Source organism: Phoca vitulina, unplaced genomic scaffold (assembly GCF_004348235.1).
Source record: "Phoca vitulina isolate PV1807 unplaced genomic scaffold, GSC_HSeal_1.0 scaffold12, whole genome shotgun sequence".
NCBI classification, from domain to species: domain Eukaryota; kingdom Metazoa; phylum Chordata; class Mammalia; order Carnivora; family Phocidae; genus Phoca; species Phoca vitulina.
The window spans coordinates 30,055,058-30,063,185 of NW_022589715.1; the positions used below are offsets into that span (position 1 = coordinate 30,055,058).

The 8,128-nt window shown below is 45.3% G+C and overlaps 1 pseudogene; it reads left to right on the forward strand.

Annotated features, from left to right (window-relative positions):
- The first annotated feature begins 2,939 nt into the window (after nt 1-2,939).
- LOC116636444 overlaps nt 2,940-8,128 on the forward strand; it is a 6,984-nt pseudogene continuing 1,795 nt past the window's right edge.

The window sequence follows — 8,128 nt, forward strand, 5'->3', positions numbered from 1 at the left end:
AGCCTTTCTGAATGCGTACAGTTAGATGTGAGGGCCCTGAACCCCGGCCAGCGCTAGCTCAAACTGGAAAGCACATGAAAGAAGTCTTGGCTCACTTTCAACTCCCTCTTCACTGTTTCCTTTCCTCGCACTCTCCAGTCTTCCCAAGAGGCAACTGCCCAGCACCCCAAACCCTTGGGTCCTACTCTCCCATCTGATCTGCTAATTTCTACAGCTGTGACAGCAGCCAGAATGGAAAGGACCACAGCTTCTGGTAATGTATACTCTTCAAGAAGCTCCCTTTAACATCTTGAGCCAACCAACATGCTTTGAACTAAACACTGCAGGGAAGCCAGGGTGGGTAAGACATTATCCCTGCCCTCAGGTGGCTTATAGTCTAGAGTCTACTTCAGTTTCCTAGGGCTGCCATTATAAGTGACACAAACTTGGTGCCTTAAAACAACAGAAGTGTATTGTCTCATAGTTCTGGAGGCTACCAGTCAGAAATCAAGGTGTCAGCAGGGCTGTGCTCCCTCAGGTGGTTCCAGGGGATATTCCTTTCTTGCCTCTTCTCCATGTCCTTGGTGTTCCTTGGCTTGTGACTGCACCTCTGCAATCTCTGCCTCTGTCTACCCATGGCCTCCTTCTCTGCATCTCTGTGTCTCTGTGTCCAAATTTCCTTTTTTTTTTTTTTCCAAATTTCCTTCTTCTTATGGGACACCAGTTATACTGGATTTAGGGTCTACCCTAATTCTGTGTGATCTCATCTTGACTAATTACATCCGCAAAGACCCTAATCCCAAATATGGTCACATTCTGAGGTTCTGGGTGAACATTAATTTCGGGGGGAACCCTACTCACCCCAGTTCATGCTCTGATAGATACAATGATGAATATTTAAAAAAAAAAAAAACTACAGGCATCAAATTACTATTACAGCTTTATTTTTTTAAGATTTTATTTATTTATTTATTTATTTATTTATTTAAGAGAGAGAGTGAGCGAGAGAGAGAGCAGAGCAAGGGCAGGGGCAGAGGGAGAGGAAGCAGACTCCCTGCTGAGTGGGGAGCCCGATGTGGGGCTCGATCACAGGACCCTGGGATCATGACCTGAGCCGAAGGCAGATGCTTAACTGACTGAGCCACCCAGGTGCCCCCACTATTACAGCTTTAGATGGACCAAGATGGCTAAAATATGGGAGTATGGAGTGCTTAGGGGTGCCCTACAGGCACCTCCAAGTCACCCTGTCTGGTACCTCCTACTCTGGCTATGCCTATGAACCAGCCTTGCTTCGAGCCCCCAAGGGACCCTCTAAAACTGCCTGTGGAATAAGGGATACTTCTTGAATTCTCTCCAGCTCTGCTCACAAGCCTGTTTTGTTTTGTTTTGTTTTTTCTGACCATAAGTTCTGGAGACAATTGTAGCAGGGAGAAGACAACGTAATGAAGAATATATAAAGGCGAAACTGCAACACCTTTTTCCTGAATTTGCTGTGCTTTTTGTACATCTGTCCCCTTTTCCTCTGCTATCTCAGGTTTAAAAAGGTGAGGAGGTGCCTGAAGCAGCACTAGCCTCTTTGAATCCAGGAGCTTGCTCCGTCCTGCCTCTGTTGTGTACTGCCAACACAGCAGGACCACAGACTCCTGGTGAGACAATTAGCCAGGAGCCTTTCTCCCCAAGACCTTGGACAGCGGTCTCTGCATTTCCAGAGCTGACCTTCAGTCCTACAAGGGCAGGGCCTAGGCTGGGATTTGAGAGCCACCTATCACAACACAGGACCCCAGGATTCTCTCCAGAGGCATTTGCCCCACAGCTAAATCCTCCCCTTAGGCAACTTTAAGGGTGACTATGTTTCTCTAGCAGCTCATAAGGATGACAGGAATAACTCAAAGCAAGTGTTTCCATGGTTCGTACCCCACTGACAGTCCCTACATGTTGTCCAATGGAGACTCTGATCCTGTGCCCAGGCTATCTTCTGTAGGCACCTTTTACTCTTGGCCTGAGAGTTTTGTGTGGAAGTGCAGGAGAGGTCAGCCTTTGGGAGCAACCCTCAAGCAATGAGTAACAGGAGATGGTAGAAAATGCCCCAAATTTCTTTCCCTTGGGAGAAGGGGGCATAACTCTGAGTTTTGCTTCCTGCCATCTCCCAGAGGTCCCAGCAGGACTGAGCCCCAGTTGCCCCTAGTGGTAACCTGTTCTTTAAAATATTGTGGACTATGTCTCCTTTCCCCACTCCCCTTCCTGGGCTTCCTGGCATCTCTTCCCCCCAAACAAACTACTTGCACTCAAATCCATGTCTCCAGGTTGGCTTTGGGCACTCAAGACACACAGTTGCATTAGCATGCATTTCTCTGTTGGGTAATGAGCTCCACACAGACAGGCACCAAATCTTATTCCTCTCAGCACTCACCATTTGGTCCCTGCCATATACATTACCTCATCTCAGTAGAGTCCAGCACTATCATTATTTCCATTTTACAAATTAGGAAAATGAAGCTCAGAGAGCTTAAGTCACTTGTCCAGGGTCATGCAGCCTAGAAGGAGGAGCTGGGATTTGAACCAAGGTGGCCTCTCTCTGTAGCCTACACCATTAATAACTGCCATTAGCAGTGGTATTCAATAAATGTTTGTGGAAGAAACAAAGATGCTAGAAAGCAAGCTGATAAGAATTGGCACAAAGTGTTCATTATTTGGATGCTGGAGATAGGGCTCAAGACCACCTAATTTCTTGAACATATTTAAGACCCAGTGGAGATAGAGGCCATCAGAATGTCTTTCCCCAAATCTTCGTGAGTCTTTTTTCTATTGATTCCAGAAGCATTTAATGATTCCTACTGTGTCCAAGACACTGGACTAGGTCCTGTGCAGGCTACAGAGAAATGTAAAGCAAATTCAAGGAGCTTTTTTGTCTGACATTTTAGTGAGCCTGCAATGAGAGCAGCTGCTCTCTGAGCTTCACTATGTGCAGGGACAACAAGAAAAAAGATCCTGGAAAGTCGCCCAAGAAAGACAAAGACCCAGTGAACAAATCTGGGACAAAGCCAAAAAGAAGACGTGGTCCAAAGGCACAGTTCGGGGCAAGCTCAATGACCTGGTCTTGTTAGACAAAGTGACATATGACAAACTCTGTAAGGAAGTTCCCAACAATAAGCTTATAACCCCAGCTGTTGTCTCTTAGAGACTGAAGATTCGGGGTTCCCTGGCCAGGGCAGCCCTTCAGGAGCTCCTTAGTAAAGGATTCATTGAACCAGTTTCAAGGCACAGAGCTCAAATCATTTACACCAGAAACACCAAGGGTGGAAATGCCCCAGCTGCTGGTGAAGATGCATACACAGGTCCCACCAACTGTACGTTTTGGAAAAACAAAACTTTATTAAATCAAAAATCAATAAAGCAAATTCAAGGAGCTTACAGTCTGCTGGGGGTGAGGGAGACAAAGACAAGGCAGAAGTAGCTGAAAAGATAAATTACAGGAATAGAGCTGCCATCAGACAGAAGTGATGCATAGCCAAGTGAGTTGAACAAAAACGTGCTAGGTTTTCAAAGATGGGCTCTGGGAGCTGGAGCAGACAGACAACTGGGAAGAGGCGGGACTTCAAGGACAGGTACTGGATGGCTAGAAGCAGGGACAGGGAGAGAGAATGACATGGCAAAGACACATGAGCAAAGCCACAAAGCAAGGGGATTCCAGACAATGTGCTTCATCATTCTCCCCTGCCCCCTCCTCCAAGTCAAAGCTAACTGGCGAGGAAAAGGTAATGTTTACCAGGAGCAAAACCAAGGTCTAAGAGACAACTGCTGAGGATTACAGATACATGGTCATTCGCAACTTCTTTTCAAGCTAAGACGTAAAAAGGAATACAAATCACAAACTAAAGAGGTCACCTTTCCTTCAGGTCTAAAGGCTGATTGAATAAGTGTGACTGCCATGACTCCGGCTCCAAAACCTTGGCACCAGAGTACACTGCATAACAGCCAGGTCTCTCTGTTGTGCTTGGATCACACCGCCTGGAGTCCAGGAGTCACAGACTTTGGGGATTGACGATATTTCCCTGAAGGCTTGGCAACCAAGACCTCATTTACAGCTCCCGTTCTGGGAGAGGATTGCCGCTTTGCTCACCTTCAACTTCTCCCCAGTGAGGGAGTGGGCAGGCCAGATTGGCACACAGGAGAAATGGAAAGAGCCCAGCTAAACACTCTGCACAATTTGGTAGAGATCAGGCATGGAAAGCCTTGAAGACTCTGGGCTACCATGGGCAGAACTGGCTCAAAAAGACCTCACCCTTGGTGGCCGTGTTCAGAGCTAAGAGCGCCCACTATCCTTCAACCACCCCCAAATTAACATACACTGCAAACAGCTTCAAGACCTACCACCAAGCCCCAACCAGCAGCTGCCCCCAGGCCTCTTCCAAATAGAAATTCTACAGCCACCATTCTTGCCAGCTCACATGGGGCAACTAGAGCTTCACAGCCATGGCTATAGGAAGACAAAGGCTGGATCCAGGTCCTGGGAGTTTCCAGAGAGCTTTGCCTTTTACTCAGCTAAAACCCAGCTAACACCAGCAGTTGTGGAAATGACACTGTGCAGCCAATGGGCCCGTGTTGGGGCCATATCTGTGGCTTTCCCCGTACTCGGCCACAGACCAGGCCTAGGCCAGGGTATTGATGCCCATGGGGCTGCCCTCGCCCACTAGGGGCTGAGAGCAGAAGCGTAAATTCTTCCCCATTTCCCCTTCCTCACCTCCTGATGTCCCTGAGATGCATTTCATAAAGCTTCTCAAAAGGGGGCCAGTTCAATAACACATCCTTTTATTGGCTTTTCCTTCTTCACTGTTTCACTCTCAAATAAGACGACCCTCATAGAAACATTCAGGAGAACACAGGCTCAAGCACTCAGAAACCTCAAAAGATACGACACTTGGCTTCTGAAAATGAACCCAACGGAGCACAGAAATGAGGGTTTTCTTGATCTTTGAGTATGCTTATGTTGAATATGGAACCAGTCAAGCATTAACTCTGAGAGAAGTTCTCGATACATGCAGCCCAAAGAAGGAGAAAATGATCCCTTCTACCTACACAAGAGAGGCATGGCAGGTGAATTCTTTTCACTAAGTCATACTTCATTTTGTCAACTCACTAAAACCCATCTTGTGGGAGAGCCAGTGACTCACCATGTAAAAATGGGAAGAACAGTTTCATTGGAAGTGGGAGGTTTCACACACTGCTTACAAGCACACATCAGGGCACAAAATGAGGTGACGTGGCTTAGCTGATGTCTAAGTACCCTTGACTTGATACAGAGATTTTAACCAAATATAGCAAGGAGGCTTCCGTTTGAAAAGCTAGCTACCTCTCCCAAAGCAGATGATGGGTAAGAATAAGGGAGGGGACTAGGGAAGTGGAGGAGGATGGGACTGGAGTTAAAATAAACCTGAGAGAAAAGAGCCGACTTCTAAGGAGGAGGGAAAGAAAAACCTCACTTGCACCTTCTCCCATTCGTGTGCCAGTCTGACCATAATCGCTTCAAAGTGCCATAGGAAACACCTAATGACGTACATATCATCGGGGGGAAAGGTTGAGTTTTATTTGGGTGTGAGAACTAAGATTACAAACAGTAAAAAAGAGTAGTGTCTAGTTTTTAGACACAGATCAAAAATCATATTTTAAGCTTAAGACTTTAATTGTTATGATTATAACATCATTTTTTTCTATATTAAAAAATGTGAAGACTAGAACAAAAACAATTACTTCTGAGTTTTCTGAAAGGTTATGAATCAAAAATACATACTTTTTTTTTCTTCAGGCCCTCACCCCCAAAGGAGGGGCTGTGAACACCTCGAACATCCGGCTCCTGAGCACCTTGGAGCCTGGTTAGAGGCATGAGCTATACAAGCCCATTCCTAGGTATTCGCCCAAGAGAAATGAAGACTTAGGTTCACACAAAAACTTGTACACAAATGTTTATGCATGCTTATTCATGATCGCCCCAAACTGGGCACCACCCAAATGCCCTTCAATTAGCAAATGGAAACAAAGTGTGGTACATCCATACAATGTAACAGGGCTCATCAATAAAAAGGAACAAACAACAGATGTATGCAGCAGCAGCAGCAGAAGAAATCTCAAATGAATTTTGCTAAGTGAAAGGAGCCAGTCTCGAAAGGCTATATGATTCCATTTATAGGTAATTCTGGAAAAGGCAAAACAGAAAACAGATCCCTGGATGCCCAGGGTTGCCGGTGAATGGAAGGAGGGGATTGACTACAAATAGGCACAAGGGAATTTTTGAGGATAATGGAACTGCTGTATATGTTGATGTGGTGGTGGTCATATAGCTGTATGCATTTGTCAGTGCTCATAGAATTGTATGCCACTAAAAAAAGTGGATTTTACTGTACATAAATTACACCTCAATTAAAAAAAGAAAAAATTAAGAGCTGTGGAGTCCCTGGCCAGGGAAAGAACTTCAGCTCTGTTACTTCCTTTTGTGTGACCTTGGACAAGTTACTTACGCTCTCTGAGCCTTGGTTTCCTCACCTGTACTTGAGGATTTAATAGTGCCTACCTCACAGGTTTGTTACAAGGATTCAACAAGTAAGTCAGTGCCTGACACCCATTCAGCATTAGATCTTATTATGACCATCCAGCTAAGAGTCACAGCATCAGGCCCCTCCCCAGGTGGTCTTGATAGCTCTCTGCCCCACACTCCACCACCTGCCTTCGGCCCAGCCTGGATTCCTGGGGAGAAATTGATGCCATCCCTTGAGAACTCTGGGAAGCAATCTGGGCTGAGTTAGAGCTTGGTGTTACTGAAACGTGGCTTTGAGTCCCAACCAATAAACTGGCATCTCTAGGGGTTTTTAAATCTCTCTCCTGCAGCCACCAACTGTGCCCCTCAGCCAAGCCAGTAAGCTCATAAATGCCACACCAGGTGAAAGATGTGTGTTCATTCTCCTGTGCTCCTATAGGGTTGTGATGGATCCATTCTTTATTTCCTGGCACATAGTAGACAGGAAATAGACATATAAATGAATAGGATGTACCATCCCAGGGCAACTAGCTTCTGGGCATTGTATTGGACTGCGCTAAACATTGCTTAAATGCAGGTTCTAATTTCTTTCTTTAGATACACGCCTGTGTCTATATGTGTATAATTCTCCTAGCTAACACTTTCTCATGCATATTAATGAAAACCTACTGTCCAACTGAATTGTTTTAAAGATCCCAAGCAGACTTTTCTATAGTTAGGAAGTTTTATGAAACATTCCATTCATTATATTAAGTAACAAGATAAATCCCTTTCTAACAGATTTTCATTGATTAGGAGGAAGTTTGGGGCACGAACCATACATGCACTGTGGGCAGGATTTAATTGCTCATCTGCTCATTAACAGAGGCAATCATGCAACAAGTGTTTACAGAGCACCTCTCCTATGTTAGTGTCTGTGCCAGGGGTGCTGGGGTTCTAGGAAGAGTCACAGACCTCCTTCCCAGCGTCTGCACCTAAGTCTGCACTGTGTCACCATACAGACACCACACCTGTTGGGGCCTTAGTTTTCTCAATGGTAATGGTTAAGGCCATTTCAGACTCATTCCAGAACCAACTATCTATGACTTGGAGGTTGCATTGCAATTTCTGGTAACAGAGACACATTTTACTGGAACTGATAATGACGTAGCTGACCTGAAGAAGAGGAAGAAGTTAAAGGAATGTCTCAGTGGTAGTGGCTAATTTACAAGTTTCTATTTCTCTGACTGCTTTGAAACTTCTTATGATGGAATAAAAGATGCACAGCCCCTCAAATGGGGTAGAGAAATGGAGAGAGAGCACACGAAGGCTTCAACTGACATTTGTAATGTTTTATTCCTTAAAATTAAATTCAATAGGGCTAAATGTTAACTCGGGGTGTTAGGAGTTCATACCCGTGAATTACAATGTACTCTGCATTTTTTCATGTGTTTAAATATTTCTTGATAATTTGTTTCAAGACACACTTCCTAAGTAACAAAAACTGGTGTGAGGAATTTTTTAATCACAGAAAGGGTATTTCTGTACTTATCTGAGTAATCAATCCTTCCTTGGAAATAACACCCTGCTGCCAACCCCCCCCCCCCCCCCCCCCCCCCCCCCCCCCCCCCCCCCCCCCCC